The sequence below is a fragment of the Brachyistius frenatus genome, unplaced genomic scaffold (genome assembly GCF_029030835.1).
Source record: "Brachyistius frenatus isolate BFR_SWC_R1_liver_20210118 unplaced genomic scaffold, ASM2903083v1 Contig_70, whole genome shotgun sequence".
Taxonomy (NCBI): domain Eukaryota; kingdom Metazoa; phylum Chordata; class Actinopteri; family Embiotocidae; genus Brachyistius; species Brachyistius frenatus.
In genome coordinates, this window is record NW_027210669.1 from 345,110 (window position 1) to 362,370 (window position 17,261).

A 17,261-nucleotide genomic window follows, 5' to 3' on the forward strand; every position below is an offset into this window, starting at 1 on the left:
TAATATTTTTGAAGCATCTAAATGATCATTTTCATTTTAATTAGTCTGCTGCCTTTTGGCAGGATGATCAGTACTGATTCAACAGAGATAGAGACTGTATCAAATGAAGCAGTTATCATCCAAACATCATTAATCCATATTAAATAGTGTCTGTCTGCTCTGTTCATTTAAGGTGTATGAGAGATGTACTTTTTCAGATGTTACAGAACCCATTTTTCTTACATATTTCACACAACTCGATGAAGGAGAACAGGTCATGAAACCATACGTTAAACCTTATTAACAAAAAAATGATGAACAACTGATGGTAGAAACACGACGGAGGAGCTACAACGTTGAGTTTTTATTTTTCATCTGTCACACACAGATAAAGTTTTGTAAAGACATGTAGAAATATGTAACTGAGCTGAGGGAAGCTGTTTCTGAGGACAGGAAGGGTAGAATCAGCACCAATCATCATTTGCCACAGCTACTGTGATAAGATCAACACTGAGGCTGATGAATTGTAAAGTCACAATGTCATAAACTACATTTTCCCTTCATTATCAGTATCAGCGTTCAGTATTGTTACTTTGACTTTGGGTTTCCCCTAAATCAGGAAAGAAAAAGCCTGACTTGTCACTTTAAATTATTTTCTTGATTAATTGAGAAATGGTTTGTACTTTAAAATATTAAAAGGTAGTCAAAATAAAATGTCCATTACAAGTTCCCAGAAAATATATTTTTTTGCATTTAAATTGCTTCATGATCACGTTTTGATGTTTTAGCTTGGAAAATGATTCTGATTGCCAAGATTAAGGTTGATTAATTTTTCTGCTCATCATGCATTTTCCTAATTATAAGCTAATCGCCGCAGCTCTGATATTTTTTACTTTTTGTGTAGAATCACCAAAAGTCCTGAACTTTTGTCCACACTTTAAACTCTCCCACTAAAAGTGTTGGGTTTCACCTTCACTCTGTCTCTCTTCATGGCCCAAGTAGCAATTTTCTGCCATGTAATATGAACCCCTCACACTAAAGGAAAGTGTGGGGGAGCCATTGACCCTTGATTACTATCTAACGAGTAGCTCTCCATGTTTAAGAATTTAAGGTTCCGTTTCTGTGTTGAGTTAGGCGGAGCTGAATGTACAATCTGCAAGATATCTACCCGAAGACCTCAGAAGGCTTACAGCCTGCGACTCATTAAATCTCATATCTTCAGTATTATTCACTTAATTAGGAAAACCTGCCAATTTAATCAATTTATCAATCCATTTAGTCTGTTTACAAAATAATATGTCCTTCACGCCCACATTCTTGCATTTCCTTCATCATCTTGTTTCAAATTCCCAAACTCCTTAACTTCTCTGATCACCTCTTACACCATGTCAGGCCTGAACATCATCATGACCCATCCATGGATTACAAAGTGTAGCTGCGGTTCTGTGAAACTGAGATACCGTACCACTGTAACCAGATTTACACACTCACAGTCCCCCACTTCCTCCCTAACTCTTGCTCTTTCCCTTCCCTGCCTTCCTGCCTCCCCCCACCCCCCACCCGTCCCAGAGCAGGATTAGGCCCAATGCCCAGTCGTGACACAAGGACACTGAAGCCAACAGACTGTCAGATCAGTTGTTGGGCATGAATTAGGAACTCAAGCCCAGTGGCAGCGGAGAGAGGCGACGATGGAGATTAAGGACAAGAAGGAGAAAATAAACAAACTAAATGAACAAAAGATAAGCTCATGACAGACAACTGAAACACTGAACTACTGAGAAGAAGCCGAAAGTAAAGTCACGAAGAAACTTAAATGTAAATTACAACTAAAAGAGATACATGGGCATCTCTGGGCAATTTTCATATAAAACAACACAGGAAATGTATCCTGGCTGCTTTGTGAGGCTGTAAAAAAGCTTATATCAGCTTTCTAAAGTGCTCAAAATGGTGACGATTACATGTTTGTCAAAACCACCATCCTACTTTAGCTTGTTAGCATGGTAACATAAACACAAATGGCCAAAGCTGTTGGGAATGTCGCTTGTTTTGAAAGTTCACACAAGTGGTGGACCAACAGGCACTTTCATCGCTGACTCCATGGCAACCATGTGACTTGAAATCATAACACTGATGCATTGAAGTGATGTGGTCAGACGGAAATTATAATGACAACAGGAATATATATATAAATTCCAAAAACAAACAGCGTAAACAAAAAAAAAGATTGCATTTCAGTGACGAGGCCACACACACTGTGCAATGTTTGACATACGTGTCAGCTTAATGGCGGCATAAATCCTTGTCATAGGTCACGGGGTCAGAGAGAGAGGGGGTCCATTGTCATAACTATATGCCCTGTCAGGTTAATGGCTGCCCATTCCCCAGATTACACATGATTACAATGACAATGGGATGGCCTTTATCTTGCTGCCAACATGATGCTCTTCATGAGTATCTCTCCGTGTCTCCGGACTGCCCATCTGTGCCTCCAACTATTAATTCCTTCTTCCGTCCAGTTTAGGATTTCCTAAAAGGAACATTATGCTTTCCACAAAGCCAAAATAAAAATTTTAAAAATGACCTCTTTTCCCTGAATGTTTTCCGCTGCTACACTGTAGCTTCCTGAAAAACACTGCTGGGAATAAAGTTCTGTTATTTTGTTTAGGATGTGCACACAGAAATGGAAAATATGCAGCTGAGGACACAGAGATCTCAAAGGATGGATTTCATGTATAAAACAACATACAAATTCACTTTCCTGGAGACCGACCATGTAATATGGGTCATAAAATTTAGAGGATGATGCAATTCACTTTAAAACCCAGTTCTCACAGCATGCATTTTCAAATAAAAAGAAATATCTCAAGGGCGCCTGAAATTAATATCTTAATTTATTTAACTTCCAATTACATTATTAGAGCATACATTTTTTTTAATTGTTTAATTATCATAGACAATTAAATTTATAAATATTTCATATCATTACATGAAGTTCATATATGTGGTGCTGGCTTCAGAAATAAACCCACTCACATTTTAGAGAAAGGCAATGTCTAGTTTATATTGAATAAATTAGTACGTTTTTAAACAGCTAAATATTTCTTGTTCAGAACGTAATCGTTTTCCTCCAGCTCGTAATCAAAACAACAGAGGAACAAAACAGTGTCGGCACCCTGTGACATCGAATCACTTGCCGTGTGTGCGAGGACATTTTAGGCCCATTAAGCATGTGAGAGAAAAACAAGCAAAGTAATTAGTCTCGGCTCATAAGTGTGCAATCAAACATACAGTAGAAAGAGGATTTGGATCATTATCTCATCTGTAAAGATGTGGCTCAACTGACAAATGTGTGTGGTAGTCTGACGATAAAAAAAAGTCAACAACTGAAAGAGAAGAAATACATTTGGTCATTGTGAATCAGGGCTAAAACAAAACAATATTTACACGGGACTAGTCAGGATGACTTTACAGATGTTACAGTTGTCACAATTTTCAAGCTTAACTTTTTAGACTTAAAGGACCGAACACCAGCCTGAAATACTGCCATGTGTAACCACGAGAATAAATCTATCACTGAAGCCCCAAGTTGTCACTAAATGATGCACTCGGATGTGTTGTATCGTATACTTTGGAATTAGAAATCTACTGGACCTGGCCTACTACTGGATGTGGTTTTAACTTTCAAACTCTTTGACTTTATTAATTGGTGACAGCTGCCTGTACGCACCATCAGTTTCAGTCTCCGAGGCAATTCAGAGTGTCTCATTTGGAAAAGACTCCTCTATCAGTCCTCTCAGGGACAAACCTACAAGATGTGTCCTGTATCTTTTTCTGTTTTTTGTATTATTAATTCATCAAGAAGTTATTTTCTCCATAGCACTCACGCAATAAAATATGAAAAACTAGTAAAACATGTGAATTACAAATCACTAAAGCCCCAGTTGATGTTTCAAAATGTCTCGATGTTTGCAGTTAACATTGATAAAAACAAAATATTCAGTTTACAAAGAGATTAAAGCGAGAAGAGCAGTAATCGCTTGAATTAAACATTATGATCCTGAGAGTTTGGGTTATTTCCTGAAAAAAAAAATGTATTTTTTTTTATCAGCTGACTAGTCAATTGAGTGTTTAGCTCTATATAACTGCTAGATTTGCTTATCTTTAAACATGTTGTTGGCAACAATTAAAAATAATGATTCCAAATGGATTTTACTTGTTAAATATCACACTGGATGGATTTTTAAATAAACTGTTCTTCTTGGAGACACTTCCTAACCAGAATACAGCAAGTACATTATGAAGTGATTCTGTGCCATTTAAGAAATGTTGCCTGAATAACATCTGTTTAAGACATCTTTTCACATCTAATTTTCTTTCAAGAAGCAGTAAAGGATTCCTGGTTTCACAATTGACTTCCAGGGTGTTTAACATTTACGAGAAGTAACTAATAAATATTTTACATCTTGAATACATACATATGACTGAAACGTATTGTGAAGCCACATAAATACAAGCACAGAGAAGGGCTACAAGTACCTACTATTATGATTATTAATTACATTGCTTTCTTTATAATGTGCTGGTCTTCTCAAACCCCAAGTTTCTATGTCAATATTGCTTCTTTTGTCTGATAGTTAAAACATTTATAATATTCAGCTTACGATCACAGAGGTCAAATATTGACCGAGAGAAGCTGGAATCTCAACGATTTCTTGGGTTTTTCCTTGAAAAAAAATGTTAAAAAATAAAATAAAATCAATCAACAATCACAGCTCTTGTTGATTAATTTTCTGTCGATCAATTTATTGTGTCACTCTGGGTACAAGTTTGAACTGAACCACCACTCAATAACCATGATCTATAATAGCCCTTCTGGAATTTACTTAAAATGGGAAGACATAACTTGAAAAGAACTTCAGCTTTCAGATAAAGTAGTACAAAGAAATAAACATTATTTTCCTCTGAAATGTGGTGGAGTAGAGGCATGGCTTCAATTTGCACGTATATACAGCAACTGAGTCAATAACTATGTTTTATGTAATGCTTTGTATTATCCAGTCAGTAACCGCCTCTCTAGTTATAGTCAGGTTTCTAACATCGTAAAAATGCAAAGTATTTAGATTTGTGTTCTTTGCCTTAAGATATGATCTAATTGAAGGAAGTTTCGGTAGTACAGGCCGAGCAGTCCATTATTGCATTTGCCTTCCACATACCCGTCATTGCTGAGTGAACCTTGTCCTAGACTTTGCACAACACGGTGCCCTGAGCAGTGGGTGTGTCTGCAGAATAGGTGTGTCATGAGAGTGTACCTTCATCAGAAACTGTTGCCTCTGCCTTCAAGTAACCTCAATCTTTACAATGCAATACACCACGGGAGAATTTCTCCCCGTTTCCCCCAAAATAACCAATATTTTTTTGGACAAATAACTTACTACTCCAAACCAGCAAGAAAGACAATGCATCCTATTATCTGCTGGGATTTGTGAGAAGGATGCAGGGTGCAGTTACCATGAAAAGCCACTAGACACATTGACAAGCTCGGCATGTGGCACCGGTCGACCAATCTATGGTGTTTTGGCAAAATGTAGGTTCATTGTGTCAGCTATCGCGTCTTTAAATTGGAGCTCTGACACGCGCAGTGCACCGTATTAATGACAAATTTAGGAAATGCCCTTTTCAAATAAGTAAATAAAGAGTGTAAATGCAGAAAATTACTCAAACAGAACAGATGACTGAGATGTCTACAGACCTGCCCGTGGTAGCCTACGCTTCCAGGCCTTTAAGAAGTGGCCCCGAACAAAAACTGCGAAATGGTAAAGTGGATAAATTAAAAGCGCTTGTTTTGGTTGTAAGAAGGAAAATTTGAGCCACACAAAGTGCGATATTTCAATGTAACACTCAGAAACGCGAGGTAAACCGAGGCTCCAGCACACGTCCAGTTACACCAACATCTGAGTGGACAAAGACCCAGCGTCAAATCCAGAAAGTGACACGAGCGAGCTCCCATTTCTGTCCCAACTTTTGCGACTGTTTGTAATTAAATTCATCACGAGCAAATGAAGCACAACGAGTCGTTTAAACGGCGCTGGAGAGGGCAAAGTAGCCGGACAACTGCACCAACTTACACAGTTCATTTGTGTTTGCAGGCTTACCTTAGTGTTCACTCCAGTGCGAAAGGGGCAAACAGCGCCACGCTCAACACGCCAAAATGAGAAGCCGCGTGCCAAAACAAGAAGTAACTAAGCCCGCGTGAAAGCTACAAAAAACAATAATAATAACAATAACGTTTACATCCACATATTCTCCTGTTTCACTATTTTTTTCTTTCTTTTAAAACATGGACTGAGCATGTACTGTTCGACCTATCCTCGCTTGTTTTTCCGTCGCAGGCTGACTGCCTCCACCTCAATCACTCCTATCAAATTGGCCAGGATGAACTGATCATTTCCGTTCTCATATTTCAAAATAAAACAGGGTTTGAGTAGCTGTCACGATGTTAAATAATAGCATTTCTGTGGTGGCATTTAGCTCCACATTGCACTAACAAAAAAACAAAAAAAGACATTGGGTTGCTAAAATTCAGAAATTACGTGAGTCATATCAGTATTAAAATATAAGTATTAAGTAGGCTGTGAGGAGAATAAGTAGCCTATAAATTTTTTTTTAAAAAATAGGCCTCTTATGTTTGTGGTACAAGTCAAGGAATTGTGTAAAACTTACAAAAAAGACACAGTGAAGTAGGTGAGTAAAAGACCCATAAACAAAAATACAAAATACATACAAACTAAGCCTATGCTTCACTCAAAGTACTAAAAATAAAATGTGCATTATGCCGGCAGGATAATATCAATGATGTTGAGCATTTTTCTGCCAAAGAAAAGTAGACTGAATAAAATATCATTAATTAATTAAACAAATAAAACAAAACACAGAATAGGATAAGATTTTCAACAAATATCAACAGATATTTTTTTGTAAGTTTTTTTTTTGTTGTTTTTTTTTTTTTGCATATGTGATTCAAAGTCATGTCCTGTTAGTGTTTTTTATCATTTAAAAATACAGCCTTCCATTGTTTTTTGTTTTTTATTACAGATGTAAGTGTAGACAATTGTCTGTAATTCATTGTTGGAGCTAGTTTTAACTATTGAAAATATTTAAAATACTTAACAAAATTTCACATTTTATTAATAAAGCACCTTTTTTTTATGAATTTGCACAATTTTGGTTCTGATGTTGTAACATAACAAATAAGGGGGGAAACAAATAATGTCCTAATGTAGTCATTTATTTACAATCTATTAATTATTTTTAGTAGGCTAATAATTTTGTTTTTATTCATTGTTATTTGTCGTTTTTTTTACTTCTATATTAATATAAGTTTTTGTCCTCCTATGTTGTGCCATTTACTGAAAATGGCATTTTTCTCCCTTGCAGTTATTAAAGCGGTAATACAACTTTAATGTTGAAGGAACATCCTTGCATTTCCGGTGTGATCCTGATATTTTCGGTTTGCTTGATCGCCGGTCCCGTTGGTGACGTCACCAACACCGGGACTAATACAGGACAACGCCAGAGAAAAAGGAACAAATTATAGGGGACTATATCGCCTCTTGGCGATGATAATAGGAAAAATACTTTATTTTCTTTTTTTCAATGTTTGTCTTATTCGAATATAGGCCTAAATGATTTTATAATACAAGGGATTATTGTGAGCTCAGTCTCGTGAACTTGGTCTCTCTTTGACACAAGAAATTCATCTCATTCATGAATTCAGCAGTGCTTAGTGCAGTAACTCTCTCATTTTATACACAAACCAGAAAGTCTCTGGTCGGGCATTCACTAAAAGGCTTAAATGTTGGAATTACTAAACTGTTTGTCAAATTACTCAGTAAAATGTATTTATTCAGATAAATGGGTTTGTTGTGGTCGTTTTCTAACCTTCTGTTTTCTGGGCATACGGGGAGTTTTAACACTCATTTAACATGTGCTATTTACAGAATTTTGCAACATCCCACACTGCACGACAAAATCACAACATTAGTCACAAAGAAGCAGCCTGGTTTTATCTAGATACTCCCGTTCACAAAACACAAGACACAAGACACAAGACAAGAATGCAGGGAAATTCAAATGGCATAACAACAAAGAGAAGTACCAAAATAGATGTATTGATAAGTGAAGTCATAAAACTTCCCTTTGTTTGGGTTTCTACTATATACATATATAGATAATATCTGCAAAAAAGTGTTTTGTAAAATAAGACACAAAAAAAACCCAACAAATTCAAAGCTTGAACTAAAGAAATGAGCTTTGTGAGCTGAGTAAAGAGTCAACTCAGCAGATTGCACTATGAGTGTAAGACAAATATAAAAATAGATGTCGAGATGAAAGAGATACAATAGATTGTAATATTTCTTCAAGATGTTAAACCAGCTCACATCAACAACACTGAAAGTTTATAATCACAGAGTTTAGCAGAAGTAAAATAAATCATTTTCCATGTTTGTAAGATTCACATGAAATACAGTATAATGGTATGATTGCATGTGTGCTGAAACAGCGAGGGACTGGTTACATGGTAGAAGGTTGAGTTTTACATCTTACATTTTTGGTATCAAGAAAAAGCAGATATTTTCTGACTGGATTAGTGTTCAATGTCTTCTTTTTTTTTTATTTCTCAGGTTATCTATTGATGTAATACTTGTGCATCATTCAAAAAGAAATTATGTCTTGAATCTGATTTTTTTATTGTTCAGATCTTTAATGGGATATTAGAGCACAGACAGAATTTGGGCAGTCATATTTATTATCTAATATTTCCTTTTGTCAGATCAAATTTAAAGTTCTAAGTCAGTTTGTATCAGGATGGTTTGTCAATGAAATCAAATCTAAGAAATAAAAAATAGTTTAAGAAAACACAAAAGTGGAAGCTTGCTTGTTTGGTAAGTATTTTTCTGTTGCTTTTGTTATATATTATAAAGTTGTTATGTTATAAACATGAATATAAAATAAAATTGTATCTGTCACTGAACCTTGCACTCGTAAATCAGACTGGATTTACGTTCAGCTCATGACACACAGCTCTCAAAGCCATAACCTCCCATTCACACTAAAGTTGAATGTGCAGTCTTTATCTATTCAACAGTTCCGTTGGGCCAGATCCACCTGTGCAGATTTGTTCTGTTGTTTCTTGTTCCACAGCGCCTCCATGCGGCCAGATTCACTCCTACATTGTCAAACCAAGTCAGATTTATTGATAAAAGACATTTAAATACGACAAAGGTTGAACAAATTGCTGCACAAAATACAAAACCGAATTAAATAATTATTTCAACTGCAATGGAAAGAGGAGTAAATTAATGTCCACCTGTAAAAGTTTTCTTACACTCGTCTGAGATTTGGGGGATTGAAATGGTATCAGTCAGATGACAATGGTGTAAAATAAATAAGTAGATTTATTCAAGAACTGTACTTAAGTGTCAGTTTTGGGTACTTGTGCTTTACTTGAGTTTTTCCATTTGATGCTACTTTAACTTCCACTCCACTGTTTCAGAGGGAAATGTTTTACTTTCTGCTTCACCACATATACTTGACAGCTTTAGTTACTTTTAACATGAAGATTTGATAACATAACAAGATTTTAAGATACCATTTTTAAAAAGATATTATACTCGTGGTTTCCAACCTGGTTGTCTTCAGACCTCTTACAAAAAGCAGTGTCAGGGTCACAGTACAGATGTCTGAGTTGTTAACAGCTCCAACAAATAGAGATTTTTCCCTCTAAACTTCTCACCTGGTTTCATTCAGTAAATGTCCAAATAACACAATATCTCACCATAAATCAAAGATGAGAAAAAAGTTAATTAACAGAAATCAGAACTTTGTTTTATCTGCTGTCCCTGGATATAAAACTGTATATAAAGTTGTTCAAACCAGCTCCACACAGCAGCAGCTACAGCAGTAACCTGATGCGTACACACTGATGCTTCAATATTAATAACCTAATGATGTCATATATAATAATATATCATTCAGAGGGACCAAACCACCACTATTACTTTAATACTTTAAGTGCATTTTGCTGCCAAAGCATATGTACTTTTCATGAAAGATTTTCTCCTGTAATGGAGTGTATTTAAATTACTCTATTAGTACTTTCACTTGAGTAAAGGATCTGGATACTTTTATCTGAAGTCAAAACATAGTTCTGGAGTCTGAAGTCCAAGATCACAGTTTATTTCATAGAAATGAATCCCTTGAAACACTGAATTTCCCATCACAAGGGGGCAGAGCATCCCTTACAGAAAAGCCTTACCAGGTCGTTAAGATAGTATCAGGATTTGAAAATGACCAACCAGCCTGATGACTTTTTCTTCCACATCCATCTCTACAATCTTATTCAACGTGCACAATGGCTTCTTTTTTTTTAACCACAACAAATCAATCTAATTAGAGGATGGTTTAATGACAAGCACATGCTTTTTGTTTTAAGAGCCATGTTTTACATCAAGCCTGCTGTAACACAGCTGACTGAAGGATAATTGGATAGAGCTGAGGTGCATGTTTTCACTACTTGGTCTATATTTGGTACATTTAATGGTTGAATTTAAATTACAAAATTGATTATGTAAAATTACAGGCCATAGTAAATAAGGGCTTCAAAGCTGCCTTCCTCTCATCAGCACAAAGACAGCTTGACATATTAATCGAGACTAGCACTTGTCAACACTCTATCTGCTGCTGCTATAACCAGGATGTCTTCCATTTTAGGCCCACGCCCCTCATATTGTCACCAGTGACTGCTGAGAGCCCTGCAGCTGAGCAGGGCTCTAGTTACAACGCTGATGAAACTAGATGTTTATGTTGGCAGAAAGGCGTCTTGAAGCCCACCTGACTGGAAGTGATGATGTATATGATGAACTAGTGGCTCCCGGGCTATGTTTGCTATTCTTTGGCCTCCAGGCCCAGTGAAATGTGAATCTAATGAAATATAGATTATGTGTATGAAGAAACTTAACATGTTTAATCCTCATATTTAAGACATATTTAACCGATTTAGTAAGGCTATATAATACAACAGCCCCTCATTAAATCACATCTAAAGGTGTTAATGTTCAGCTGCTTAAGAGAAATACAGATTTCAGTTTGTTTTGTTGGACACTGTATTGAACTGGTGTGTGTCATGTGATTTGTCTAAGTGTAATGACTGTTTTTTCCCCCTAATAATGATGCCTGTCTTGAAAAATCACACACTAATTTAAGACATGTTCAGTATTGGTAGGTTCAAAATTGTAACAAAGTATCGTTATCATGTTGAATCAAAATAGTTGAGGATGGCCCAACAGACAAACGAAACACCAGCTTCAAAGAGGGTCTTTTATGTCTACTAAAGGCCACCGTAGATTTTTGCTTGTAAGAGGTGGGTAAAGGTAATTAGTTGCAATCTGCAACCTGCACTCAATGCCAGTGAATCCTCCAAAAGCAACAAAAATGCTAAAATGGATTACTGTACTTCTTTACTTTAAGACATTTTGAAGTTGCCCTGTTACATACTGGCCAAGCTATGTCCTAATCAGTGGGCATAATTGATTTATAGAAATATCTTACATTTCTTAGCACACTGTCTGGTTTCTGAGAGGCTTGTACTAGACATTTGAAAGAGATCCTTTCATACACATGAAAATCATACAGAGTACCTTCACATGATTCCACTGGAACTGCAAGGTCTGTTAAAGCATCTGATCTCCCCACATTATGAAAAATATTTATTTTAAAACCTGGTGTTTATGTGGATCATGTTTTTTTTTTTAAAGTAACAAACAATTTAAATACATTAAATAATAGAAGTGAAATAAAAGAGAAGTTAAGACAGCCTTTTGCATTCTCTATTCACCTCTGATTATTTCCAAGTCAATCAATGCGACTGCATCCCAATCAGATCAACCCAATTAATATCTGATTTTTATAAATAGTTTATTTTAAATATTGTATGAGACTGTATGGTTGATTGGACTATACTGTATAATGACAATATACTAAATGCTAGTTATGAAAGAAACTTCAGTGTGGCGTCATATTCTGCTTAAGCATGAGAAAAACCGTAGGGCTGAACATGTATGAACAAATTACCCACAGCAAACCCTCAAGCTAAACTGACTATACAGAAGTGTCGGTGTGACTGATTTTTTTTTTTTTGTGCCCTTAATTGTATCTAAAGCAGTATTGTTGGAAAAACCATGAAAAAGAGTCTGATACTCTCAGGTTAGAAAGTTTAGAGCTTACATTTACAGCTTCTTCTTTTTTTATTATTGCCTACATTTGTGCCAAACAACAGTAGACTGATTATACTCGTAATATAAAAATACTGGCAGAAACAGCATTGTGTGTGACCGTCGGAGTGTACGCAAGTAACCACACATATTCAGGATATATATAGTATGTAGCCAAATACAATTCAGGTGTAATTATTTTTATTTACAGCTGTGCTTTTTCTGATGACCTGTCAACATGTCTTCTGCCACAAAGATCTGTCGTCATGGTGTTGTGGACAGCTGTGTCTGAACAATGGTGTGATCAATCACCCCGGAAAAAAAACTTTCATGCAGGGCAAAATCACTGACTGCAAGTCTTTGAAGTGAAAAAACTATTCAAAGGCATTGGCAGTTAGCATAGACAAATAATAATATTACAAAGTGGGGATTGTTAGACACAGTTTTCCCTCAGCTGCCACCACAAAACCAGCCTCAACCTTCCTCCTCAACCCAAAATCTTCTGGGTCTGTATTCTAGGAGCCGAGTGCTGGGTACAAACTGCCAGAGTGCCACCGTATCAGCTGTTCTCGCCTGCTACAGACAGAATTAGTAAGATAAATGCAGCCAGAGACAGAGGGGCCCAGCTGTTATCCAATAAGCGGGACTACAGGAACCTCTTTCCATCTTAGTGAATGGGAACACCAGAGAAATAACCAAGCTATTAAGACTCGGAGTTTTTGCGGAAACTAATTTAGACGAGCTGCTGGAGGTATTACAGTGGGAGAACATTGTCATTAACCTTTGGGAGGAGGAGGAACAAATCCCAAAACGATCCATGTGCTCACACCCAGTAAATCAAATCAACAACCCTACAAGTATTTTTCTGTAAGGATAAAATGACTGATCAATAAATCATTACCTCATTTATGTGTGAATAGAAGAGATTTTCTGAGGGATTACAGAGAAAATATAACATTAGCAGATCCAAGTTGTGAATTTGTTTTCCCCACAATAAATATTAATGCTCCATATTTATTGCAAGACCCCAGAAAACTTTTGGGGCATAACTATTTGCTTCAGCAACATCTAAGTGATTAAAGAAGAGAGCAAATCTTTGTGATTTAGTATGTGCCAGAGTCAGGTCTAACTGTACATGTGATTTTATACAAAATGAACAAAAGAGGAAAGACAAACTTTAGTATCTAAATAAAGTGTCAGGTCGCTGCTGGGGTTGAAACATCCCACCGATCTCTGCAGGGATTTAGCCGTCTGGGAACACAACACCGAGCTAAATGACTGAGGATTTGTTGTGTCATATATAGATCCACATCGGTGGCACCAAGTGAAGAAAGAGTGCAAATGAGTGCAGGAGGCCTTTAATCAGCCTCATAAATTCAATGTCAGGTGACAAAACAACCACCAGACCAGTGGTGCTTAAACCAGAGAGAAGAGCAAAGGGATGTGTGCTCTGTTAGTTTCATAAATTAAAAACAATTAAAGAGTATTTGGTTATTCCAAAGAGTTTATTGACTTTTATATAGTATTTAAAAAAACATGTTTTGATGGTTTTGTCATGGTCTTGTATGAGATATAATGCAAAGTAATCGAGCTCATTTCTGTCAGGCTCCTCAATTAATAATAAACCCTTTTTTCTGTACTGTCAATCCAGGTATATGTGATAAATATACAGCTCTCGCTCTTTGACTAATATACCTTTGACTCACAGCATAAGCATGGTACTAGCAAGCCAGAGTATCTGACTTTATGTTTAAGCACAGATGGAAAACTTAATCAAGTTAGTATTGCAATCACACAGGCATCATTACATTTCTCACTGCAATGACAGAAATACAAGTTTAAGTGGAAAGCATTCTAATGTGTGGGCTAAATTTAATTTAGCTTCTACGTTAAGCCCCATAATTCAGTTTTGTAAGGAGATTTTTTTTTTTTTTTTAAACAATCATATATGAAAGCCATCCATGTTTAGGATTTTTTTGTTGTTGCCAGAAAAATAGTCAAGAGAATGCTCTTTTTTTTCTGTGTGGATCTATATCTCATAAGAGACACAGTACCTCATTTATTTGTTAGTGAAAATTTAATTTATTCAAGTTAAATAAAGCCATTGACCTTACTGTTATGTGTGTTACTTTATTACATTACAAAATTTAATACATTATAACCCTAACCCTAACTTTTTACAATGTTAACTTTCACAGATGGTATAACAGTTCCTTGCTTATTAAAGCAATTATTCTTTTGAGAAGTTTTCTCAAAGGTTTTCTCGCTTTCTTGCTGAGAAATAATTAAAATACCACACTCATATGTCTGGTTAATATCATTGGGGGTGTCTTGCAGCCAAGAAGCAATTTGACACATAACCACTATAAAACCATAGCATTGTAAAGCCACAGTACATCCAAACAATTCAATGCAATCAGCAGATTCCCTCTACTGCTGAAAGTAGTAATTATAACGATAGCAAAGGAGGAAGTGATGCTGTTAGAGAGCGAGATAGAGCACATGTGGAGGAGGTCGGGGTGGATAGATGGGTTGACAAAACACTGGGCTCTAACACAGGAGAGAGACTGCTCATTTATTTTAAACTGATCATTAATGTTGTGTCTTTCATCCCTGGTCATAACCTTAGCCACATGTTTATCAGTGTAAGCATGATAACAAAGGTCCTCTAACCTTTACAAAGTACTCTTTAAATAACCTCAATCTAAACCTAACGAGTTATTTTTTTGTGTCTAAAAATTATAGCATTACAAAAATAGGCCTATTTGTTTATCAGCAGTGATTTTTAACAGTTTATCTTTGGCTATTGGTTATTTAGGAAGGTAGAGCCAAACATTCTCGCCTACCATTTGGCAAGTTAGCTATTTCCCCCTGTTTCCTGTCTTCATGCTAAACCAAGCTAACCAGCTGCTAATGGTAGCCTCATTACTGGACTGAATTAAGAGTGGTATCAAACTTTTCATCCATGAAATTAAGACTAAGGAGGTCTTAAACAGACTTCTGCTGCACAGTTGCCACCCTATTCCCTCAGTGGGAGCCCAAAATGATTCCATCCGTCCTCATCAGCTCTAAGTGCCCATTTGAGACCTTCGTTATGACGCTGCACGTTCCTTACAGTCAGTTGCTGGAATCCATTTCGACCTGTTTGACATGCAGCGCGCAGTGAAGTTCTTCCAGAGGATCATATTGGATCTTGGATGACCCAGAGAAATTCCAGTCCAATTGGTTGCTGTGGCATTAATGATTAACGGTCCACTCGTGATGATGGGGTCTGCCTGGCTTGACCTTTCTACATGGCTGTATTTGCAGCAGAAGTAAGCACCAGGCTTTAGCATCATGATAGCCTCGCAGTGACCAAGCAGCTGCACCTTTATCCCCTAGCCTTAGCAGCTGAGGTGGAGGCCTGGGTCCAGAAACACAGTGTGGGGGAGGTGACAGCTGAACACAAAGAAAATGGTGCAAGATATGAGGCAGTCTTGGGCATTGTTTCAACCGGAAATAAACAAATGTGTCCCTTGAGGTATTAATCAGACCACATGTCTGAAATTAGGTGTAATGAATTCAAATAATTGTTTCCCATGTCTGAGTTAAAAACCTAAGTATTATAATCAAATAAAATCGGTTCCCTGGCTCGTACAATCTCTTCTTTTGTCTGACAAATGGTCATCCGGCTCCAATTTGAACCTACAAGAAAAGTAAAAACTGCATAACTTCCTGCTTGTCCCAGCTGCCCGTTTCAAACATGTTCCAACCTGGCATGCTTTAAATAACTGACTGTATTAAACTGAAATGATAAAGGACAAAGTGACATTTTAATTTCAGTTGGCACTTGGATAACTGTGCATATGGGAGCAGTAAATACAAATTTAAAATTTAAAATAGTTTGAATGCTAGGCTGCACCAAACTAATATTTCATCATAATGAGTTTAAAGAAACAATAGAATTTGCTCTGTAGTTAAATATAATTTTTTTTTAAGTTGATTATTTTATTGGTTTCACTCGAGCATTTGAGTAGACTGCTCAAGTTTTATCAAGGTCTACAGCGTTATTTTTATATTGAAAAGAAAAGTTATATATTCATAATTTTAGGAATCAAAAGCAGTTACACACACAGAGACAGAGGTAGAGATTTCACAGTGCCCCGTCGCATCTAAAAAGTTGAATTTATTTCATTGACCCAGTTTAGTCAAAGCAAATTAAGACAGACAATCTTCATCTCAACAAGGAATTCTTAAAAAACTTTTTTTCAAAGCACAAGTGTCAACCGAGTGGCCAAATTATAATTACTTAATTAATTACATATTGTATTTGAACTTTAAATAGTCTTGACCTGGTCTTGACACATTATCCACTGATCGATGGACCAGTCCAGCATGGTCACTCTTACTGGCCATCCATCCAAGCCAGCCAGCTTGACCAGCAGACACCAGCTTGGCCTGACTGCGTGACCAGCTATATCAAGCTGACCAATTACACTGACAGACCAGCAAAACCAGCTTGTCCCCTCTAATAAACCAACTAGACCAGCATAGCACCAGCTAAAACCAGCTAAAACCAGCTACCATCTTAAGCTGCTTCCATAAGAAGCTATGACCTTCGTGAGGGAGTATCCTGAGTAATGGCACTTGAGCCACATCAGCACTTAAGTTACACACATTTTTGTGACCACAGGTCCAGATCGACCTGCAATTTATTTAGCAGATGGAGCACATCAAAATTTGTGTCCTATTTTTGTGGAACAGATGGACATAGCAGCGAGCAAATTCTGGTGAGTTGGGAGTGATGATTGTGTTGTTGAGGGCAAGAAATTTCTGCATTTTTTTAATACGATGTAAGTGCGCACAATGTAATGTTGGAGAACCAAAGTGACATGGCACCACAGTTCAGGTGGTTTCCAACAAATATTTTCCCTCAGACGCCTCAGAACATCTACAGTTGAACTCTGGCTGAATTCACGGTGCACAACCAAGCCCATGTAAAAAAAAAAACACCTAGTCGCGCTCCTGACTTGA

General features: G+C 36.7%; 1 protein-coding gene across 1 annotated transcript in view; it reads right to left on the bottom strand.

The window, feature by feature from the left end:
- LOC138626138 (cytoplasmic protein NCK2-like) overlaps window positions 1-6,396 on the bottom strand; it is a 34,753-nt gene extending 28,357 nt beyond the window's left edge. Inside the window, exon 1 of the mRNA XM_069707590.1 lies at window positions 6,132-6,396. The gene's annotated coding sequence lies outside the window, so the exon portion shown is untranslated. The remainder of the gene's footprint in view (window positions 1-6,131) is intronic.
- Between the last annotated feature and the right edge of the window lie 10,865 nt (window positions 6,397-17,261).